At 45.1% G+C, this 22,920-nt stretch overlaps 1 pseudogene; it reads left to right on the plus strand.

The window, feature by feature from the left end:
- Window positions 1-1,750: 1,750 nt before the first annotated feature.
- Window positions 1,751-22,369, plus strand: LOC104348641 (serine/threonine-protein kinase PAK 3-like; annotated as a pseudogene).
- Window positions 22,370-22,920: the final 551 nt, after the last annotated feature.

A 22,920-nucleotide genomic window follows, 5' to 3' on the forward strand; every position in this document is an offset into this window, starting at 1 on the left:
ACCACTGAAGAACCAAAGACCAGACCAGACCTGCGAGACGCCGCTGCATCCAGGAGCAGTGATATCTCTTTCTCTTTCTCTCCTCCTTTCTCTTATTCTTTCTTTCTCTTTTTTACTCTTTTTTTTTTTTTTTTCTTCTCTCTACATATTACAAATAGCATTAGGAAAAGCCATACTTTGATCTGTGAAATATTATTTTATCCTATCCATGATATACTACTATCATTAAAGTGCGTTATTGCTGCTAATCTACTGACCAAAGAGTTACTAACTCACTACATTTGCCAATCAAAGGGTCTCTGCCATGCAGAGTAAAACCCCTTTTAAAAGGTAGGATACAACAGATTCACCTACCCTGAAACCCACTGATTGGAACGGGACACCTTGGTCCCATTTTTAGGCAACTCATAGTCAGTATACCCAGTGAGTTCAAGGTACTGTGTATCTTATCCTAAAGTAGATGCTTACATCTTCTGTCAGAAAGTCTGTACACCAGATTCACTGCTTTTATTCATTGTATCTCCTTTAAAACAAAACAGGACCTTAGTCCACTTGTGCAGCTGGAGACAACCACAACTATATTAGATATGCCACTGAGGTCAGACAAATTACAGTCCATCTCTGCTTTATCCAGTTTGGCTGAAGACTGTGAATTTATGTCTCCTTCACCTCCAAAATAGGTCCCATAAACCCCAGGAGAAGGGAAATGGCAGATTCACCTGTTAAAGCTGTTCCGTTCCTATGAGCAATGGGACCACTCACTGGACCAGAGAAAGAGAGCCAGTCCATAACCACAGCCCATGGCTCCTGAAGGTCGTCTAAAGACATCTGTAGATTCAAATTTTACCTCTTCTGAATGACAATACTGAGGGATTTATGCCAGACAGAAGAGCTCCAACAGGGTCTACTGGCTGGGTCCGTTAACCCACCTGGCAGGAACTGCTCGAAAACTGCACAGAGATACAGGCATGCTGAAGCTGCTGCGAGCGATGAAGCCCCAACAACCACTTCTACCCCACTGCCATCCACTAGACCTCAGAGTGCTGGTTGCCTTTCAGACCTCACAGCAGTGACTGCTACAACACACCAAACCTTCGCAGGGTGATGACCTTCCATCCACAACTTTGAGGATAGTGCGGGCTTGGACACAGCATGTTCGCTCCCGCAGGGCAAGATATGAATGTTCATCTCCCTCTGAAAGAGAAAAAAATAACATTAGAAACCCTCAACCCGACACAACGATAACTTAACTCTCTTAAACCAGACACAGAAGATACTTTTATGAACTTCTGAGCCTAGTTTTTTAAAACATATGCTTTAGAAAATTTTGATTATTTAGAGAAAATTGCAGTAGATAATCTGAATGCCACTTTCAAGAGGGATTAATATTTAAGCAAGCTGGGAGGGGATTTTGTTAACTAGTAATGCATCAGGAAGCACTTGAATTTTTAAGGGAACCAATTTTTTGTAGCATTGAACAGGTATTTTTAATTCTAAACCCATTTACTCTAAGCAGGAGAAGACTATTTGCTTTATAATAGCATACTAGCACTCAGCTATTCACATACCTTTTTTTTTTTTTCCAAACAACTGACACTAAGGGGCATTTCAGATGGAAGGCAAATGCGGATAATCCTTCTAGAAGTACAGGCTGGAGGACCTTCCATAAATGGCATTCTCAGTCGAGTTCGTCGAGAACAGAACCTTGCTGCTCGCTCTTTTCCCCTACAGAGGCTAAATCAGCTGCGCAATGGCTCAGGTGATCTCCATTTTCAAGAGTCGAGCAGTTTGTAAGTGTGCCAGATCCTGACACGTCTTTTGGATGGATCCTTCCCTTGACGTACAAGCCCATGCTGGCCAGTCTTATATTTATGACTGGAGCTTAGTGCTCTTGGAGGTGTGGTTTCCCCATGGGACAACATCCCACCAAAGAAGAAGAAGATGATCGTATGCCAGCAGGTAAAAGATTCAAAAACCCTCTGGGAGCTGGAGCTGGATGGGGATGGCATGGTCATGGGCAGCAACAGGCAGGAAGCAGCAAGCAGAGAGCATCCAACAGCAACAATGTGCCCGCCAAATGACCTAGAACCCGGGGGGGCCAGGGGACAAAGGTCCTTCCTGCAGCGGGAGGAGAAAACTTTAATGTAGCCGGTCCACCAAAACCCCACAGCATGGAGGCCTTAAACTGCTGGTCCAGGGCTCTGGCCCTGTACCCAGGCCCAGGGACACTCACCCACCCTGGTACCAACACCTCTGGTATGGCCACCTCTACCCCATCCGGCTACTGACAGCCCCACCACCGGCAATCCCACTGCAGGCTGGCACTGGCATCCCCAGGAACAGCATCCCCCACCCCCGAGCTGAGGATTCCCCGCACCAACCTATGAGCACGCTGGCTGATCTCTATCCCAAGTTTCCACCCACTGGGGCGAAGAGTGGAGGTGCTGGATCTGACGTGCCAGCCATCCAACCTGGAGATCCAAGCTGGCCCCAGCCTGCCTCCCAGGGTCCCCAAGGCCCTACCAGCAGCCCCGAGACCCAGTGTGGGGCCAGCTGCATCCAAGCCCCTGGCTAATGGCAAGAAGCTGATGGCACCAGTCGCAGCATCGAGCAGCCGGGCACACACCAGGACGGCTGCCAAACCCAAGCAGCTGAGCTGGCTGCACCTCTCACCTCTGGGGGTGCAAACTCCACAAGAGGGGCTGCTGCAGCTGTTTTGTCTGCCAGTGTGGCTGCTGTGCCCTCCCGGGACTCCATGCTCTCCCTTGGGCCCCGGGGGGAGGGCGGGCCTCATGGTTGTGCCCACACCGCTGGAGAAGCAGGAGGAGTTGGTGCCCATCACACCTGAGCAATGGCCTGAGTGGGAGCACAAGAAGAGGTGGGCCCAGGTGGAGCAGGAGTGTGCAGTGCTACAGATGTCACTGGGACAAGAGCAGTTTTTTGTGCAGAGGGAGACCGACATGGAGATAGCCAATGAGTATGGCTACCCAAAATCCACTGGTCCAGCACCATCCTCCCATAAAAACCTATGCAGAGATTAAATATGAAAGCAGAGGCCTGCACCCACTCACTCCAGCCCCAGCCCTCTCCCAGATCCTTCTTTCTTGCTTAATTCATTAAAAGAGTTGGGTGTTCAGTTTGCGGCGCCTCTCTGCCTGAAGCCATTTGCCCGTGGGTGGCTGAGCTGAGCTGGGGATAGGTACCGAGAGGACAGGCAGACAGGGCATTGCTCCAGGTGGTGAGTGTCTGTGGGAGAAACCGTGTTGATTACCATTAAAGTCTTGAGTCTCACTGTCTCATCCCTTAACGTCCAAGCCTTACTGTCTCGAACCTTAACAGCTCGGTCCTTAATGTCCTGAGCCTTAAAGGCTCGAAATGAGACATTAAGGCTCAAGACTCTAATGTTAGAGACATTAAGGGACGAGACATTAAGGCTCGAGATGAGATACTAAGGCTCAGGACATTAAGGAATGAGCTATTAAAGCTTGAGACAGTAAGGCTCAAACCTCAATGGATAAAACAGTAAGACTCAAAACTTTAAGGGATGAGGTATTAAGGCTCAAGATATAATGGCTCGAGACATTAAACCTTGAGGAATAAGGGTCCAAATGAGACATTAAGGCTCAAGACATTCAGGGATGAGATATTAAAGCTCAAAACAATAAGGGTCAAGATGTGAAGGCTCGAGATGAGATATTAAGGCTCAAGACTTAAGGCTCGAGACAGTAAGCGACAAGACATTAAGGCTCACGGCGAGGTATTTTGAAGTTAGAGACTTTAAGGCTCGAGACATTAAGGCTAAAGATGAGACATTAAGGCTCAAGACTCTAAGGCTGGAGACATTAAGGGACAAAAAATTAAGGCTCGAGACATTAAGGATTATGCTGTTAAGGCTCGAGATATTAAGGGAGGAGAAATTAAGACTTGAGACATTATAGGCTCGAAACTCTAAGGTTAGAGACATTAAGGGACAAGACTTTAAGGTTTGACACATTAACACTCGAGACATTAAGTGTCGAGGCATTAAGGCTCGAGACACTAAGGGTCGAGGCATTAAGGAACTAGTACTTTACACTCGAGACAGTAAGGCTCGAAAAATGAAGGGACGAGACTATAAAGTCGAGACATTAAGGATTGACACATTAAAGGTAAGAGACATTAAGGTTCGACACATTAAGGAACGAGCTATTACGGCTCAAGTCGTTAAGGGATTATACATTAAGCCTCGATACATTAAGGATGGAGACATTAAGCCTCAAGTAATTAAGGAATGAGAAATTAAGCCTTGAGATGTTAGGCTTGAGACGAGACATTATGGCTCTAGACATTAAGGGATGATACATTAAGGTTGGAGATACAAAAGCTTGACATGAGACATTAAGGTTTGAGACATTAAGGCTTGAGAGGAGACTTTAAGGCTCGAGACAAGACTTTAAGGCTCAAGATGAGACATTATGGCTTGAGCCATTAAGGCTCAAGACTTTAAATCTTGAGACATGCTTCTAGACATTAAGGCTTGCAACGTTAAGGCTCTAGGCAAGACATTAAGGCTCGAGAAATTAAGGTTTGACACATTAAAGGACGAGACATTAAGGCTCGAGATGTTAATGAATGGGACATTAAGGGTCGAGATACTAAGGCACGAGATGAGACATTAAGGCTTGAGATGAGACATTAAGGGACAAAACATTAAGGAACAACATATTAAGGCTCGTGATATTAAGGCTTGAGACATTAAGACTCAAGATATTAAGGCTCGAGACGAGACATTCAAGGGTCAAGATATTAAGGCCGGAGTCAACACAGTAATGTACTGGATGAGTGTTGCGAAAAATGGGGAAGTCAATCCAGTCTTGTGCGGCCGGCACCAAATATGTGACAGCCGCAAATTGGGAGACAAATAGTAGTCGTTTATTTACAGCAACATTTACAGGTTCTTTTGGATTGCCAGTGATAAATTAAAAGCTACAGGTGTAACTAAAGGTTTATCACTAATATAACAACAACACAGACATACACACTAACAACAATAACAGCTTGCCCGCTGTAGGCCTGCTCGCTTGGCAAATAGACAAGCCCGTCGAACAGGTATATGGTAGAACGAGACAGTAAAGTCGCGACAAAGAATCACTCAGGCAAGCATAGAAAGGCACCTGAGGAGAAAAAGTGAAATACACTCGGGGAAGAAAAGTATATCTCTCAGCATTAGCTGAGATAAATATTATTACCCACACAGCGTCCCAAGTTGGGGGGATACAGAAGGAGCGAATTTGTTTATCCGTCCAGTCGTTGGTATGGTTCCAAGTTGACCCTGTCCCGATTTTTGGGCAGAAATTTGGGTCATATTTATACTCGAATTTTTACATTACATTACCAGGGTATACGTGCGGGTGGGGATGACTATAGACAATTGCTTATGTTAATGACACAGTCTGTTCGTGGCTCTCATCACACGTCATAAGCCACTACCTTCACCCTGCAGCTTAACTATCAGGTTATTTTTCAAAGGCCAGTCGCATAACGCAAGCATGTTTTACTGGCTTTCCAACTACAAGAAATTAACTGACTAAATGCCTCCTCCTCTTTTGAAACAGCCTAGACATTAACTCAGGGAAGCTTATTACACGTTCATAGCTAAGCTGGGGAATCCTGTCCTTTGGATGTCACTTTGTGTTTGCAGTAAAAACAGAGATGAGGTTGTGTGCTTTTTGCAGAGACATTGGCAGAAGTGAGAAGGCCATGTGCCTGACGCTTTTGGGTTATTTTCAGTTCACTTACATTCCAGGAGCAGGAGCAAGGCTCCTGTTGCCTTTGCAGCAAGAGTGGACGTGAAATGGCTCGGTTTAAAACCTGCTAGGTGCGATTGCAGCAAGAGAGTCTTTTAAACATGCAGGAGACAGCATTTCAGTTGCATGCTTTGAAATGCATTGGCAGAAAGGAGTGTGTTTTGAGTTAGTGTATTTACAGCATTAAGGGAAGGGATCTTCTTTTTTTGTAATGCCGGGGGAGCTGATGGGCTGCACCCACAAGGTCTGAGGGAGCTGGCTGATGTCCCTGTAAGGCCACTGTTGGTTATCTTTGAAAAGTTCTGGTGCCTGAGGATGTTCCTGATGACTGTACAAAGGCAAATGTCACTTCTATCTTTAACAAGGAGGATCTGGGGAGCTGTGGGCCAATCAGCCTCACCTTGGTCCCTAGGAACCTGGTGGAGCAACTCCTCCTGTAAACAATTTCCACACAAATGAAGGCTAAGAATGTCATCAGGAGTAGTCAGCAGAGATTTTTTGCTGAACCACAGAGACAGCTCCATACCAGGAGATGTCAGGCTTGGTGGTGACGGGAGAGCACTGGGTGTTATTTCTCCTTTAGTACAGTGTTCAACACAGCCTCCCATGGTATCCTCACAGACAAACTGATGAAGTGCTGTCTAGGCAAGTGGATGGTGAGGTGGACTGAAGAGTGACTGAAATGCTGTGCTCAGAGAGTTGTGATCAGCAGCATGAAATCCAGCTGCATTTCAGGGAGGATTCCATCTTTGATGTCCCTCCAGGCAGAGCTCAGAACTATGGGACTGTGGTCATTCCCTCAGAACTCCAGCTCACCTGCACTGCTCAGCCTCCCCACTCATGAGTCTCTTCCACAGGTCATGTGGAGCAGCTGCAGCAAGTCTGGCATTCAAGAGTTCTCCCAGGCAGCAGAAGGCACAATTTCAGCCTCATTCCTCTCCTCAGTCAGGGAGAGTCCTGATGGCTTCTCCCATGTGAAGGCCGTGACTGGATGGTCCTGTTCCTTAGGCAAACCTGGCTGGTTTACCCTGCAGAGTGCTTCCCAAAATGTCCTCTTCTGGGAACAAAATTGAAAATTAGTTTTCAATTGATTCTTTCGAAAGGCCAAAATTCAAATCTCTCCCAGCTTGTTTAATTCCTGGAAGGACTCGGGTCACCTCTTCCCCTGACTGCCAGTGGGGTGGCATTACCCCGATCCGAGAGAACATTTCTTCTTTCTTTCAGAAGTTGTTAAAATAGGAGGGAGATGAGAAACAAACCAAATTCACAAACCAACCCAGGACGAAAACTATGAGGGCTGCTATTGTTATGTCATAGGAATGTGGCCTCAGAGGAGAGGGAAGGTGTCAGTGCCCAGAGTAGCCTTCGTAGCACACTCCTTCCATGAGGGTGTGAGGAGAGTGCCCTTTTGTCCCCTTGGTTGGGCCCAGTCTTCAGACTTGTAGTGTAGCACTGCAAAAACAAAGGAGCAAGTCTGTGGTATCCTCCTCAATGTTCTTTTCCCTTTGGCTCATTCTTTCTGTTTCTTGCTAGTCAAAGTGTAGCTGATGACAGATCTAGCAGGTAAGCCGAGGGTTTTACCAGATGCAGGTTACCTGGCTTTTGTATCGATGTGTCCTTTTGCTGTCCCTTAATCACTGAGTTGATTTTTAAACAAAAATACCATTAAGATACCGATAGTCCAGAGGAGGCCACAAGGGGGCTGGAGCACCTCCCCTGTGAGGACAGGCTGAGAGAGTTGGGGTTGTTCAGCCTGGAGAAGAGAAGGCTCCGGAGAGAGCTTCTCGTGCCCTTCCAGTGCTTAAATGGGGCCTACAGGCAAGGTGGGGAGGGACTCTTTGTCAGGGAGGGTAGTGATAGGACGAAGGGTAATGATTTCAAATGGAGAGATTTAGATTTGATATTGGGAAGAAACTCTTTCCTGTGAGGGTGGTAAGACACTGGAAGAGGTTGCCCCCTCCCTGGCAGTGTTCAAGGCCAGGCTGGATGGTGCTGAGAGCAACCTGGTCTGGTCAAAGGTGTCCTTGACCATGGCGGGTGTTGAAACTAGGTGGTCTTTAAGGTCTCTTCCAGGCCAAACCATTCTATGAAAAAAAGCTGCTGTAGCTCTTGGGCAGAATAGAAACATTGACTGTTAAAGAGCAATTTGCATTTTCTTCAGCAAGTTTCTATTTATTTTATTGGTAGGTAAAATAGGGCAAAATATAGACGCAATAGACTGTAGAAAAAGAATTACCTGGTAAATTGTCCTGCTGTCTTGCTTGCTATGTAAAATAGCTGTTGCTACTGGAGGGTGGTTGTGAAAGAGAAATTCTATCTGTTTGTATTTACTTGTTTTGTGGGGTTCCCCACAACAGGCAGTTTTATAACAGCATCTGGTTAATTTTCCCTTGCACATTGCAGATAAAAGCACCTGCGGATACCTAGAAGCCTGTCCTTCGGTGAGTGTGAAAGTAACCTCTTCCTTCAATAGCGTTTCAGAATTGTGAAGCAGGCTGTGAGCATTGCCTTTTGTGACAGAGTGCCAGCCTCGTAGGCTGAACGAAAATACCTTTTAGTGTCTTTGCAGCAGCAGAAAAGGAATCACTGGCTGTTTTCTAATTTTCTGTTCAAGAACTTTTAGACAGATGCAAGTCTTGCTCTGCAGACAGAAGATTGCTTGCTCTTCTTAGGCATGGTGGAATACATCATTCACAACAATATTCAGTACTGTCTAATTAGCCCGTTTTAATTTAGTTTTAACAACTTAGTGTCCACTTCTATTATTTTTGTGATTTATCCTTAGTACAGCTGGATGTGGAGCTGAATATAGATAAGGTTATAATTGGTACCTAACTGACTGGAACCACTGAGAGAAAGTTTTAAATAATCATCCACTCTAATGAATACTGGATTGCCATAGCATCTCAGAGATGTAGTCACGACCTCCCCATGAATATTGACTAGGTTTGTTAGTGTTAATGTGAGTGCATTGAATAGCAAATGACTGAATGGGAATTTGGCCTTTGTTTTCAAGTGTCAGGCACCTTAATTTGAGGTTTGGGATTACACAGCAGAGAGTGTGTTTAACAACATGAAAGTCATCTTTGAATATTCACACTTCAGATTTTCAATTGATGCCACTTTCATCATCCTGCTAAAACACACTATTAAAAGGAAGTTTGGGGTTCAGCAGAGCATCGTAAGCCTTCCCCATAGCTTTTCCAGTGGGTACAGGCACATTGGCAGATGCTGCGGTAGTTTGCTCTAGCAGACACAGGCAGTGGTGAGACAGTCAAGATGTGAGCTTTCAGAAGTTACCGACTCAGAGAATGCTAGTTGGATGTTACAGTGCAGGGAAAGGCGATCTGTGACAGGATCGAACAGTCACCCAAATGACTTTTAATTTCATTTCACTCCTTAATGGGAGTCTGGCATTACAGACTATGACATTGTGTATGTTCTAGCTGCACAATTTAGTGCTGTCAGACAAAGCACAGAGCCCTGTAGAAAAAAAATGGTTCTAAGAATGTGACATAACAGAAATATGATCATTCCTTTCTTTATTTTGCCCTTGATAATCTTCTATCCCCATGTCAGCATAGTGCTAATGATGCACAGAAAGCTGTACACTGATCTAATGTATGACAAAGAAACATTCACCTTCCCTTCAGGGCATCCTTTGCTTGACAGCGTTGGCCCTTAAACTGGTGTTTAGAATGTCTGACGTATCATTCCCTACTTTGGCCAGATTAGTAGCCTGTTTCACCATTTTCCTTTAACAGTTGGGTAACGGAACTGAGTCTCACAGACAGTGTGTGCTTGTGTCTGTATGACAGTGTGCTCAAGTGCGGGTGACTTAAGGCAGCGATACAGTCGTCTATTCAGTGAAACACAGGCGGGAAGATGAGGTCTCCCCGTTCCCTGTGGGCCGGCCCTTGCTGGTATTTGTACTGGCCCAAAGTCATGCCATTGCACAGTTAACACAGATGAGGTGTGAACATGTAGAATAGTGCCTTTGGTTTGCTCCAGTTCTCTAGTGGCCCGTTGTAGTCAGCTTTCAAGCAGTTGGTAAGCACTTAACAAGGCACCTTTCCAGTTTTTGTGTTTCAGCAGTGAATTTGTGACAATGGTATGTAACACCCTGCCTCTGGTAGCAGCTGGGACTGGGGGGGGGGGGGGGCGGCAGGGGGTGTCAGCTCAGGGAACTTTAAATCTCTGCCCTGTAGGCTTCAGTTTACATGTGGGCAACTGATGAGGCAGACTGCCCTGCCCTATATTTGGAGTCTGCCTGAAGGCTGACTGCCCCTGGCAGTGGCTTTTCTTCTCCGATGCCTGTAAGGGGAGACTGGGTGAGCAGTTGGGAGGCCTGCCTGGCAGACCTGGGCAGGGCAGCAGGATGCACCTTGCTGCAGAGAGGGCTGCATTCCCTCTGGGTTACCAGCAGAGAGTGGAGAGATCAGTGTTCACTGTTGATTAGGTCAAGAGGAGGATGGTGCTGAAAAAGAAGCTGTTAAAAAGGGAATTTCAGCGCTCTGGGAACAGGCAATATGGTTATTCCTTGGGTAAAATGTTAAAGAGACAAATAGCCTTTCTCTCCAAAAGGAGATTCCCAGCAAGATGATGCAGGAGGCCTTGCACTCTGAAGTGTGTTAATTAACTTAGCCAGTAGACACCTGTTAGCTTAATTAACTGTTACCATTTATGCAGACACAATGCCAAAGCAGTTAATCAGCAACTAGGTGTGATTTGTAGTGATATATTCAAGCATTACACTTTCTGAAATGAGACTCTGACTAAGCATGGGAATGATTTAGTTGTTTTTAGCAAACATGAACAACACCAAGGCAAATTAACAAAACTTCACAGTAATTTGCAACCTTTGAATCATATTGTGCCGTGCGGAAGTTAGCGCTGAGGCCTATAGGGCTATAGACATGTCTAGATCGGTTGCTGATGTCTGAGCAGACTGAATTGTTGTGTGATTATCAAACCTCCCAAGTGCCAAAGTGGTGATGTCACTCATGCTGCTGTCTGTCCACAGAGCACAAAAACAGCATCACACCCCCCACCTGTTCCCTCTGTTTCTGAAGAAGAGGATGCATATGATGAAGAAGAGGAAGATGACAACAAACCTCCCCTTGTTATCGCACCGTGGCCTGAACATACAAAATCAATAAGTCCCAGCTTTGGTTAGCACTGCAGTTGGTGTAATTCAGAGCTGCATGTTTCTGATCAGACAGCATTTGCCGTTCATGCTTAACAGGCTGGAGTCCTATCATGACCCAGTGCTTCACCCATGTCACTGACACCAGGAAAATCTGCTTTGAACTTTCACGTGTAGTGATGAGTTTCCTGTGATACTGATAGGGACCGTGTATTCATATGGTATGATGGTATAAGATAAGAGGTAGCACTATGTCTGTTAATGCTAGCGGTGTCAAAGTGAGCAGCTTTGTCCAAAGTACCTGTATGGGCTCTCTGGCATCAGTGGAGAGTACGGTCATCAGACACAGTCCACACCACTGCAGGATACTTAGGAGAAACTGTCCCCTGGAGGTACCTGTCACTCTCTGCAGACTATATAAGTAGAGAAATGAAGAGCTTAGACTGCTTCCCCCTTAACTTTTACATGGCTGCAGTTTGGTGAGGAGAATCCTGCACAGCTCTGCCTTGTGAGGAGACGGGAGGTGTCTGAAGGACTGGAATGCAGTTCCTCATGGCCACTCCCTAAGGCTTGAAATACTGATGAGAAGTTAGTTCCACTGTTGTGATGAGAAAAGGGAGATGCTACCTGCTTCTGTTCAGACACTTACGTAGCAACTGAAGAGTCGTGTCGTTACCCGTGAAAAACACGACCATCAAGGAGCAAGGCTCTGGGGCCCTGGACAGACATATTTCTGTATCCTTGCAACACGGTAAATTGATTGTTTCAGGCATCTTTCAGATAATCAATGAAAATTGAAAATGACACCGGCCATGAACTTGTGTAAAACCAGCCTTTCATTTTTGCCTGTTCAGTTTGAGAAGTGGACAGCAAAACCAGACATTTTAAGAGCCCTGGATGGGCAGACAGCATCTTCCTAAGAGTTTGCATTTGAAATACAATCTCAAGGGCATCTCTGCAAGCCACTTTTCCGACGCAAAATACTTTCTTGTCACAGACCTACACACGCTCTGTAACTGAACCTGCCGCTACACCAGCACCAGCTAAAGGAGCCACCACTCGCCAGCCTGAAAACTCCAACACTTTGTACAGAGACACGGACTGGCAGCAAAAGATTCCCAAAATGACCGAGGAGGAGATCCTAGAGAAACTGAGTATGTGTTCTGTATTTCTTGTCTGATAAAGCAGTGTCTGCTGCATGCGTGTCTCAGGATTACAGGTACTCCGTGCTCATCCTTAGTTTAGTGCCGCAGAGTCATGACTCCATACACAAACTGTTATTGTGCTTAAGAGGAAGGGAGAGAGCACTTTGGGTATTCCTTCTGCCACCGAGGGCAGCTGTGGCAGGGTTGGATTTGCCTGAGCTGCCTTCTACGCTGAAGGCAGAAGCAGAGATTGTTTCTGGTTGAGCAGAAGGCTGTGACTGGCCCAGTGAATGCCTGTGTGCTAATGGCCAAATGGAACAGAATATTTGGGTTTCTAAGTGATCAGCCAGTGACAGCTGGTGTGACTGCAGAGGCTGAAGCCTTCCTCAGCTGTGAGATTTCAGCTGCTCATGTAGAGTTCTCTGCACCCTTAGCAGGTTGACATGACTATCATGAACTGAATCTCAGGTGCCATGAGGGAGTATTCAAGGGCTAAGTTCAATAGCTTTAGTTGAGGGCGCAATGAATTAAGTTCCAGAGCAGAGAGTTACTTGCAGGTATGTCAGCTTATAAAGGGAGGAATTAGAGCATCTTCAACTGAGGCTAAATGTTTGAGGCAGGCTTTGCAAAATAGTTTTAGCAGGGAGTGCAGCTGGTGGTGGCGCTGCCCCGTTGTCTTGCCATGCTGACTGGGGGGATTCCCAGCTAGGCATCCAGTCAGATGCCCATTTGGATGCTGAAGCCCTCTGCTCCAGAGAAAAGGCCTGGACAGGGGAGGGAGGTGTTTGTTCCTACTTACAGTGAATGGTGCATCACCCAGTTTTGTTTTGGATGCAGAGGTGAACAAATAAGCATGTGTTTATGTTGGTGATACAGGTATATTGCCAGATGGGTCAAACAAAATATGCTGTGAAACATTGGAAGTCTTCCTCCTGAACTAATCTTAAAGTATTTCTGTGATGTAACTTCCAAGTTAAATCTTTAGAAGTTATTTGAATTGAGCCATCACCTTTGTTGTTTGTATTTTATCTGGGAAACTACCGGACCAGAGAAAGCAGTATATTTTTTTAAATTATTCTTTCAGATTAGTTTATCGGATCTTGGCTCTTTCACGTGACACAAACACAGCATCCTAATGAGTGCGTGCTCTCCTTGTCGTTCAGAGTGTCTGCACCTCCGAGTGGGCCAGAAGCCGTCAGGCAGTGCACGCTTTCCTGTTGGCCTTCAGTGGCAGATGGGCTGCACAGTGGCTGGTGGAGCCGGCCTGTCCCACGCCCTGCGCCGGCCCGGCTGGCCCTGCCTTCCCCTGCCGCAGCGCAGAGCTGCCGGGAGGTGGCAGCAGCCCATCTGGCCTGGCTTCAGACTCGCCTCCCCGGCACCCCTGAAATGATCGCCATCTCATTTGTGCAGCGCTCTGTGTGACGCTAGCGCCTGAGGAGTGTTACTGCTGCTGTCGTCCAGCGTGGCTGTGCTTGTTGGGGAAGGTCAGCGTGTGTGCAGTGTCGGAAGTGAGAGTCAAATGCTGGTTCCTGATCCTAGTCAGACTGAGGACGAGCAGCGTTGTTCTTAAAATGGCACAGACAAGGTCTTCTTGGGGCCTTAGTCTGGTAATAGATGATGAGGGCCAAAGTTCTTAGAGCCCTGTAATTCTCGATTGTAACAGGAGATGCTGTTCTTTAAAAACATAAAGGCGTTCTTTCGGCAAGCCGCTGAAATGTGGAGAAGATTCCCCTCCTGGGAACACTTTGCAATATTCTTCCTGTTCTGCAAGTGGCACCTGTTCATCAGAATTGATTCCAGAACCCAAGGGGCAGTTAATCTTCAGAAGTCTTGAACCTTCTGGTGAATCGCAGACTATGTGTCACTAAGAAAATGAAGGCTCTGTTGTTCCAGCTGTCCTTAGTGTTTCTAGACAATAAACACTTGCATTGGTACTTGTTCTTTTCTGATACGTGGCTCCTGTGAATGTTTCTCCGTATTCTTGGTTTCCTGACAAGGTGACTGTCCAGGGCACTGTAAAAATCAGTCTTCGTGGAGACTCTCTGTGCTGCGGAGCTGCCTGTGTTGTTGTTGTCATCCAACTGCCTAGAAACCTAGAAATGGCTCACAACCCCAGAGAGTGGGGCTGCATTTCTGATCTGCTGGAAGGGGGTATCTCCGATTTTTATGTTGTTTCTTTCAGGGAGCACTGTGAGCATAGGAGATCCTGAGAAGAAATACACTCAATTTGAAAAAGTTGGGCAAGGGTAAGTCCAGTCAAAGTTACATATACAAAAATGCGGGCCATGTATTTTGCTGGTGTAATATCAAGCGTGAAGTTGTGCAAGCTCCAAACGTGTTCAGACCCTGAATTTAGATTCTCCTTTCTCTCAGTACTGATCAGAATTCATAACTGTGGTCAGAAGGCATCATCAAGGCCACTTGATGCTGGCAACGTCTTGTCTGCAGCAGGGAGCAGGACCTGGAAGATCTGCTGTCCCTCAAGTTTGTGGCACTCATTTGCTTGTTTTCTTAGGAGAAATCATTTTTGTCTGTCTCAAAATAATATGGCCACACTAAAGAAAGGACAAAAATCTTTATTGTCTGAAAGAGCAACTTAGAACCTCATAGTTGTCAGATAAATAACAGTTCTCAATAACATTTCTTTTCAAATGTTTTGCTTTGAAAAAATATTCAGTGATCAGGATTATAACTGCACATTTTAGAAACTGAAAGCAGAGATTAAATAATAGGCTCTCTTTTCTAGCAGGCACAGTGAAAAACAATTCAGTAATAAACACAGTGTCGATGCACTGTCCTTTCCTCAGATGGCTGGCACATGTGTTCGGGGCTCTTAGAATGACTGCATGGTGTTGCCTGAGTTTTGCAGATAGATCCAAACAAGAGGTCTGAGAAAGCACAGCTAGACTGTGTGTGTGTTACATTCTCTGGAAAAATAACCACACACACCCACCAAAAAAAAAAAGTAAAACTCAACAGAGCAAAACTGGAGAAAATGGGAAAAGAATGAAATATATTATTTTCCAGGTTTTGTAGGCATCCTGCCCTTCAGTTTTGGACTAAAATAACTCTGGAGATTTGCACCAGCCCTTTTTCTTCCTGTTGGACCCAAGTTTTATCTTGGACACCCTGCATGGCAGGGGGCTGGTGGGCTGCTGCACTGTGCGCTGCTGGCTAAAGGAGTGGAGGAACCAAGGTGTTTTAGAAACACTACAGGCAGCAGAGAGCTCCTGTCAGGGCTTTCACTTCTAGGGTCTAAAGCACTTCTCATGTCTTCGCTGCTCTTTTGTTTCTAGGGTGTCCGGAACTATCTGTAGAACACTTGATATCATCATGGGACAAGAGGTAGGTGTCAACAGCCCCAGCAGATTTTGCAGGGGTTCAGCACTTTCCCCCCTGGTGCGAACAGCGGATGGGCTTTCGGATCGCCAAGAGATCTTTACTAAAGCATTACCAGCTGGTTTTATGTTTTCACGGCAACAAAATCACTTCCTGCTTGCAAAACATGCCTGAATAATAACAGCAGTGGTAGACTAAGACCATTTGAAAAGAATGTAGGTCCAGTGAGTGCTGTTAGAGATTTGTGGCTCATAGTTTAAAGACCACTTTTACAGATTTACAAAGCAAAATGTATATGGCCATGTGTCCTGTAAGCAGCACCCAAGCTCGCAGAGAAATCGGGTGTTGTAGTGTGAGTTACTGACCTCTCGTGACTAATAACAAGAGAGCTTGGCAGAGCTCTGCTACATCATTCCAAAAACACTCTCTCCGTGTTCATTCGGATCGCGTCCAACAGACTGCTCAAATTAATGGTTTTCAATGTCATTTTAGGGGACCATAAAACAAATGATTCTCCAACAACAGCACAAAAAGGAATGAGCTCTTAATGAAAGCCTGATGAGGAGGAAAATTAGGAACCCAAATATTGTTAAGTATTTAGACAGGTAAGTAGTTCTGGTACTATCACATGAATGTTCATTTACGTACTGCAAGCCAAAGATTAAAAACAACTTCTGGTCTCTGCAGAAAATTTACCTCCCTATTATTTATCTACTCATCTACAATTTATGGGAGAAGATTGTGTTTTGTCTGCATTACTCTTTTCTGGCATATATAGTTTGAAGACTGTTTTTTAAAACCTGCATCAGCCATAGCTTACTAAAACAACTGCCTCTAAGTTCACTACCTCCGTGTTGTTTTGTTGTTAGTTTTGTTGTTGGGTTTGTTGTTTGTTTTTTTTTTTTTTTAAATTTGATCGTATTCTCTGTGTCCAATGATAAGTGCTGATAAATCATCGTAGAAATCATTTCCGTTGGGCTGTTCCCACTATTTTCCATTTCTGTGGATGCCAGGAAGACTACGTTCTTGTTTCCAGAAACACATAATTTGCCAGTTTTAAAATTGTTTTTTCCTGTCTCTGCGTATATTTTATGTAAGGTTTTCCAAACTGTTGACTAATTTCTGTCCTCAGTGGTACACCCCTGCCTACAATGGACATCTACTTAAGTTGTGTTTCCTTGTTTCTGGAGTCAGTCATCGGATTTGAGATGATGAACCAGATGATGTGCTATGTCATGGTTCCAGATTTATCTTTGCTGTTGGTAAACTGCATTTATCCCTTGCTTGCCATCTAAGAAATCTAATTTTTCACTTGTGTGCCTTTCTCATTTAGGCTGCACAGATTCTAAGTACTGTATAGCCTAGAAGGAACGTCTAGTCATTTTATTCTGTCTTCATTTAAAATGAATTGGAAAGAAAAGCCACCGGCAGTCTTTTCCATGAGGTAATTTGGCTCTGCCTGTTCATCTCAGTGCCGTTGTTTTCTTCTTTCAGCTCCCTGGTCAGTGACGAGCTCTGGGTGGTTATGGAATACATGGCCGGAGGCTGTTTAACCGAAGTTGTTACACAGTTTTGTATGGATGAAGGACAGATAGTAGCTGTCTGTAGGGAGATAAGGGATCCCACGTGTGCTCCCACTTCCTTGGACAGGATGGTACTTGTGAACAGGTGGTAAGAACATGAGGTATTTCATCTTGAGAGCTTTGTTTCTGTGTTGCTTTTGTGATATGGAGGAGAAAGGGCACCTTAAGTGAAGTGCCTGCCAGTATCACTGCACTTACTGTACTATGTCATTACACTCTTAAACACTGTTATTGTATTAGATCTTTTTTTTTTTTTAATTTTACTCTTGTCAACCTTGCCTCTTTAAACATGTGCCTGGAGCATGTCTGTACTGCATTCCTTGCCTGTAAAAGCAAACATGCTGGTGGCAGAATTTTAAAAGAACAGCAAAGAAAAATAGAGACTCATTTGTCAGAGTCCTCAGCTTAAATGGATAGCATTCCACCCAAAATGGTGTTTGCTTCTGAAAAATGACTAAGGTGCTATTTCCAAATCTGCTGTAGAGTCTGACAACAAAATCTTTGTCCTGCAACCTCCCATCTAACAGTGATCCACTTCACACCAAAGGAAGGGACTTTCTCATTTTTTGCAAACAGAATGGATGGAGATAGCACACTGATTGCGGCAGCAGCCATCCTGTCTGTGCCTTTCAGGGGCTAGTATGTGACAGTAATGGACATTTCTCTTTCCAAACCTAATACGCCTTTATTTGGAAAGTTATTACTTTCATAGTATTGAAGCAGCAAGCTATTCCTCTTGACAGCGCAATTTCTGGTGTTACTCACAATTCATCTAGAAATTAAATCTTTTAGAGGCATTTCCTTCTTGTGTGATGAAATCAGGTCATTAACTTTTACCCTCATGGTTTGGTTTTTTTTTTTTTTACCTATCAGTGCCTGCAAGCCCTGGATTTCCTTCATTCAAAGCAAATGATTCACAGGGATGTCAAAAGAAAGAATATTCTTCTTGGCATGGACAGGTCTGTCAAATTGGGTAGGTATTCTTGGTCAGGCACAGCCTTCCCAGGCTGTGGCACGGGGCTGCTTTTGACTGACTGCCAGTTCCCCAAAATGGATGCCTGTGGTAGTGCGCTGAGCACTGCTGCCAGCTATGAGCATAATTCCAATGCGCAGAGAGGCATAGAAAGGAAAAAAGTGTAAAGAGTGGCCTTGGTTTATGTATGGCCCTTCCAGAGGGAGGGAGTTACAGTCTAAAGGTTCAAGTCAATAAAAGCCACAACAGGAAACTTGAGGAGGGGGTTTTAAGTGGCCAATTCAGTATTTCCATGGCTAAAGCACTGAGTAAACAGAGCATGACCGCTTTTCCAGATAGATTCCACAATGTATTCTCAGGTACAGAGTGGCGATTTCTTTTGCTCGCTTTCCTAATTCAAGCTGCCTTTAACAACACTTGTTTTTTCTCCTCAGCTGGTTTTGGCTTCTGTGCTCAGATCACCCCTGAGCAGAGTAAACGGAACACAATGCTCGGGACTCCATACTGGATGGCACCAGAAGTGGCGAGAAAAGAAGCCTATGGCCCCAAAGTGGACATGTGGTTGCTTGAGGTCGTGGCTATACAGATGGTGGATGCAGTACCTCCTTACTTTAGTGAAAATCCTCTCAGTGTAAGGTGGACATAAAATCAGATACCACTGTCTTTCAAATCTATCCCATGTTTATTCCCCCATGAGACAAAATCTCAGCTGCATCAGCTGGAACTAGTTCCCCCACAGCCCACTTCCAAAGCTGTCACTGGAGCACAGCAGCATGTACTGTAGCTTTGGTGACGTCAAGGGGAGAACCTCCAAAGAGGAGTGACTTGTAGGCAGTTCAGAAATGTGCCATATCTGCCTTCAACAGAGCTTGAAATACCTCATGCAGTTTTTGAACTCTCTTTGAGCTGTGTCTCTGAATGACAGCGATTTTTCAGCGGCAAGTTTTTCCAATTGGGGAATTTTTCTGAAAAGCATTCCAGCTGTGTCTGCAGGCAAAGTCTTTTCAAACTCGGGTAGTGCCGATGGCTTACCTGAGCCTTTCAGGAAGTGTCACTGCTTATAGAAATGCCATAATTACTCATTAGCAAATAACTTTCTGAAGGTATGTTTTAGCACAGAAACTTGTAGTAAATGAGTGTATTTTTAATGATTTGAAGTTTTCGGTTTCATCCTCATTCCTTAAGACGAAATGACCAGCTCTTATCCCAAATGAGTGTGTAATAGTGGAGGAATGTACACCAAGATAAAACCTCATGACTGGTAGCTGAAACAAAGTTAAGTGCTGCACAGTTAATTCCTGATAGGAATGCATGAATGTATGAGGAAATTAATTGTGACCTATGTATATAGATACAGAATTTTTGTTAAGGGTGGAATTAAAACAGAGCATGACATGTAGCTTTTCTCGTAGCAGTCAGGCTGCACTCTCCCTGGTCTATGTCACCCAGACTGCGTGCTGCAGGCTGAGAGAAGAAACAGCAGAAGGGTCAGGACATACCCCCCCAGGAGGCTACTTAAGAAAGGAATACAACAGCTACACCAGTGTCAGTCCTCCACTCTGTTTGAACAAAGGTTCCTGAGTTTTCTTGGAAGACTTCTTTCGGTTTGGTAGGTGCCCCGGGGTTTTTGGTTCCAGTAGGCACAGGAGGAGCGGTGTGCGCTGTGCCACCTCGTGAGGAGGGAGAAGCAGCAAACAGGTTTGAGTTCAGACTGATGCTGAGTAAGCTGAGTGCACAGCAGCTGGCAGGGTGGCAGCAGGCCTGTGTCACTGGTTTGGAGGCTGAAAATTCCCAGCTTCCTTAACCTCAAATGTTGATTAGGGCTCCTTGAGAATCCTCAGATCAGCTGTGAGGCAGGGAACTGGATTTCTTTTCTCTGATCAAATTCACATTCAGCAATTCCTGCCCTTGCCCAGATTATTTCAGATGCCCTTTTTCTCCATACATGCCTTGTCTGCTGCGGGAGTTGAGATCAGCTTGAACACTTAGAGCTTCAAGGCGTCTTCAGGCGTCTGAGTAAAATTGCAGGAGGTTAAAATCAGGCATCTGGAGTTGGTACCATCTGTGTTCACTTCCTGGAGTCTTGTGCAAACACTGTTGCCCCTGAGCTAGGAACAGTGAACAACTTGTGATGGACTGCCTGAAGTTCCCCAGTTCCCAGCTGGTTTTATGAAGGTGAATCAACCCCAATGGGGACAGGATCCCTCTGCTGTTGTGTACGGAATCACAGAGTGCAGCGAGAGCTCTCAGCTGCATCCAAACAGTAGAGCTGTTAAGCAAGACGCGTGTTCACAGGTCAGGTTTTTAGCAGATGGCACACAGTAGCTGTTGGGTTTAATAGTCACATTTAGACCACATCCAGGGAGTTCTGCAAAGCCTAGAAACCAAACAATGCTCTTTCACATTTTTGTGAATGCTTGTTTTAATAGTGCAAGGCATGCAGCAGCTTCCGTTACTGACACGAATTGAAATACCTAAATATACTATAAGGGCATTAAAGGATCATTGATCGTAGAGTTAACACCAGTCTTAATGTAGATGCGTTTGTTTTTTTCCATGTGTAGAGCAAACGCGTCCCCTGTTGCTCAGGTTCTTTCCAGCCAATGCAGAACTCACAGGAATGAACCATTTTCCAGCCAAGAGTGTCCTGGATATTTCTGTCATGGCATTTGTTTTCTCTCACTGTGATTTCCTTCCTGCCTAGGGCCTGAGGGACAAATATTGGTGCAATAAATATCCTTTGAAGTGCCGATTGGTCCTCCCCAGATTCAGTTTTAAGAAAACCCAACAAGCCAAACCCTAAGCATTTCTGTGATCTGCGAAATGTGCAGAATATCCTGGCACCGGTGGTCAGTGTTCGCAAAGGAGACAGAGGAGTCCTGTAAAATAAACTTTATTGGAATAAAGGAAGAGTCTACTGGGCATATCCCGTGGGGTCTCTCAAAGTTGCTGGGGTCGCAGCCCCCTTTTTATCCTAATTTCCCTGCTGCATAGGACCCTCTCCCATTCCCCATTGGCTGAGGTACTAGCAAGGCACAGACTTCCCGATCTGCCTACTACATATATTACATTTTTACCCCTTAATGTGTACCCTCCTTTGCATCATGCATCGTATGTTTCATTATCATGTCATAATGCATCTTCTGGGCGGAGAAGTTAATATTAATAAGCCTATCAAGCCTGCGCACTGTTTCCTAAAGTTGAAAAGTTCAAACTTCCCTTGAAATTTTCATGGCAATTTTTTTTTTTTAATGGTTTTTCTCTTGCAAGTTGTCTTATCTAACAGAGCTTTGTAGTCTGGTCCTTGGTTTCGGTTGAGATTCACTAATTGCTGAGATATATGGCACCTTTTGTTTTAAGAGGCCTGCTGATTACTTAATAAACAAATGGCTCCTCTGGATAAACAGTACCATTTACTTGCAAAAACACTCTCCTTCATATCTATTCATTGTTTAGGTCTGTGGTATCTTGTACCAGCCTGGGTAAATGGTACTATATTTTTGTAAAGACACTCTCATAGTCCTATCAGAAGGAAGGGGCTGTGGGTGCTCCCTGTGAGCATCAGGGGGGCCCCAGCTTTTCCATCCTGCCCCAGTCTTAGAGGTTTCTGCTGCTGAGCCCCACTTTTAGAAGTTTCTGCCAGCGAAACGGGGACGGCTGAGCAGGACTTGTCACAGCTCCTTCTGTTACCTGGCATAGTCAAATAGATGAAAACTGCTGCAGGTTTGGTGCAAATAGGGAGTGGCACCATGTGCCCCTTGGCTGCCCCTGCTGTGAAGGTGCCAGCCAGCACAGGAGGGGCAGGGGATGGGGTGAGTCCATCAGTGCTCTGTCACTTGTCTCCCTGCTCTTCTCTCAACCTCAGTGGCCTTCAGAAGAACACATGGGCCTAAATATTGCTGGGATAAACATTTCCTAGAGGAACTGAAGTTCCCTGAGGAATGGCTTGTGCCCCTCATCTTTTCTGACCACTAAAAGAGCCCATGTCTTTAGAAAACAGGAACCTAAGTAAGTATTTTGAGTTTCCTGAAAGGAACAAGGCCCTGGGACAGCAAGCAGCATTCCCAGAGCACTGGCAGGGCAAAAATGCCAGCAAGCTGAAGACACTTTGATAAATGGATTAATCGAATGATGGGCCATGTTTGCCTGTGATAGCAAGGTACTGGATGTGAAGACGCAGGTGCAAGTCATCCCCTCAGTCTGATTTCTGCATATTCCTGGTAACCAGCAGAATACTGCTTAAGCCCATGAGTAACTGTGTTGGGAAAGTAATGGTTCTTTTTTTTTTTTTTTTTTCCTTTGGGCAGCATCAATTTTTAAAGTTAGCCAGTCCTCTGTCCAGCCTGATGCCTGTGATCGTTGCAGCAAAGGAAACAATTAAGAACAGCAGCTGCTAGTGCTTCAGGGGGGCTTTCTCCCATGCCAGCTCAGCAGAGGTGTGAGAACAAAAACTAACCTAATCCCTAACCCTAACCCAACCCAGTCCCTCGAATAAAAAATATTGTTTGTCTTCTTCCTGCTTTCTGTCTCCTTCATTTATTTTTAAGATGAAACAGGGCTTAAGACAGAGAGGTAATGACCAAAAATGCTTTGCTGCCTCATCCATTTCCAAGGTAAAGCAAACAGAGTTGGAAGAGTCTCTTCTTTCTCACCCTGTGAATAAGCTGCACGTTCACTTTTAAATTGTCCCTTGTTTCTTAAAGACGGAAAGTCCCTTTTATGGTTGGGTTTGGTTTTTTTTTTTGTATGGTTTGGAATTGGAGAAGCATCTCCTTCATTCCTAAGCTGCTGACTGCACTGCCTTTTCAGTACAGCCGCCTCACTGTGCCCAGTCATGGTCCTTCTAGATGAGGAAGAAAGCGAAATTGCATTTCCAACCAACAATGAATGAGGGGTGGGGCAGACAAGACCTCCTGTTGAGAGACAGGCTTTCAGCTCTGAACATAGA

The sequence above is a fragment of the Leptosomus discolor genome, chromosome 6 (assembly GCF_034619465.1).
Source record: "Leptosomus discolor isolate bLepDis1 chromosome 6, bLepDis1.hap2, whole genome shotgun sequence".
Taxonomy (NCBI): Eukaryota; Metazoa; Chordata; class Aves; order Leptosomiformes; family Leptosomidae; genus Leptosomus; species Leptosomus discolor.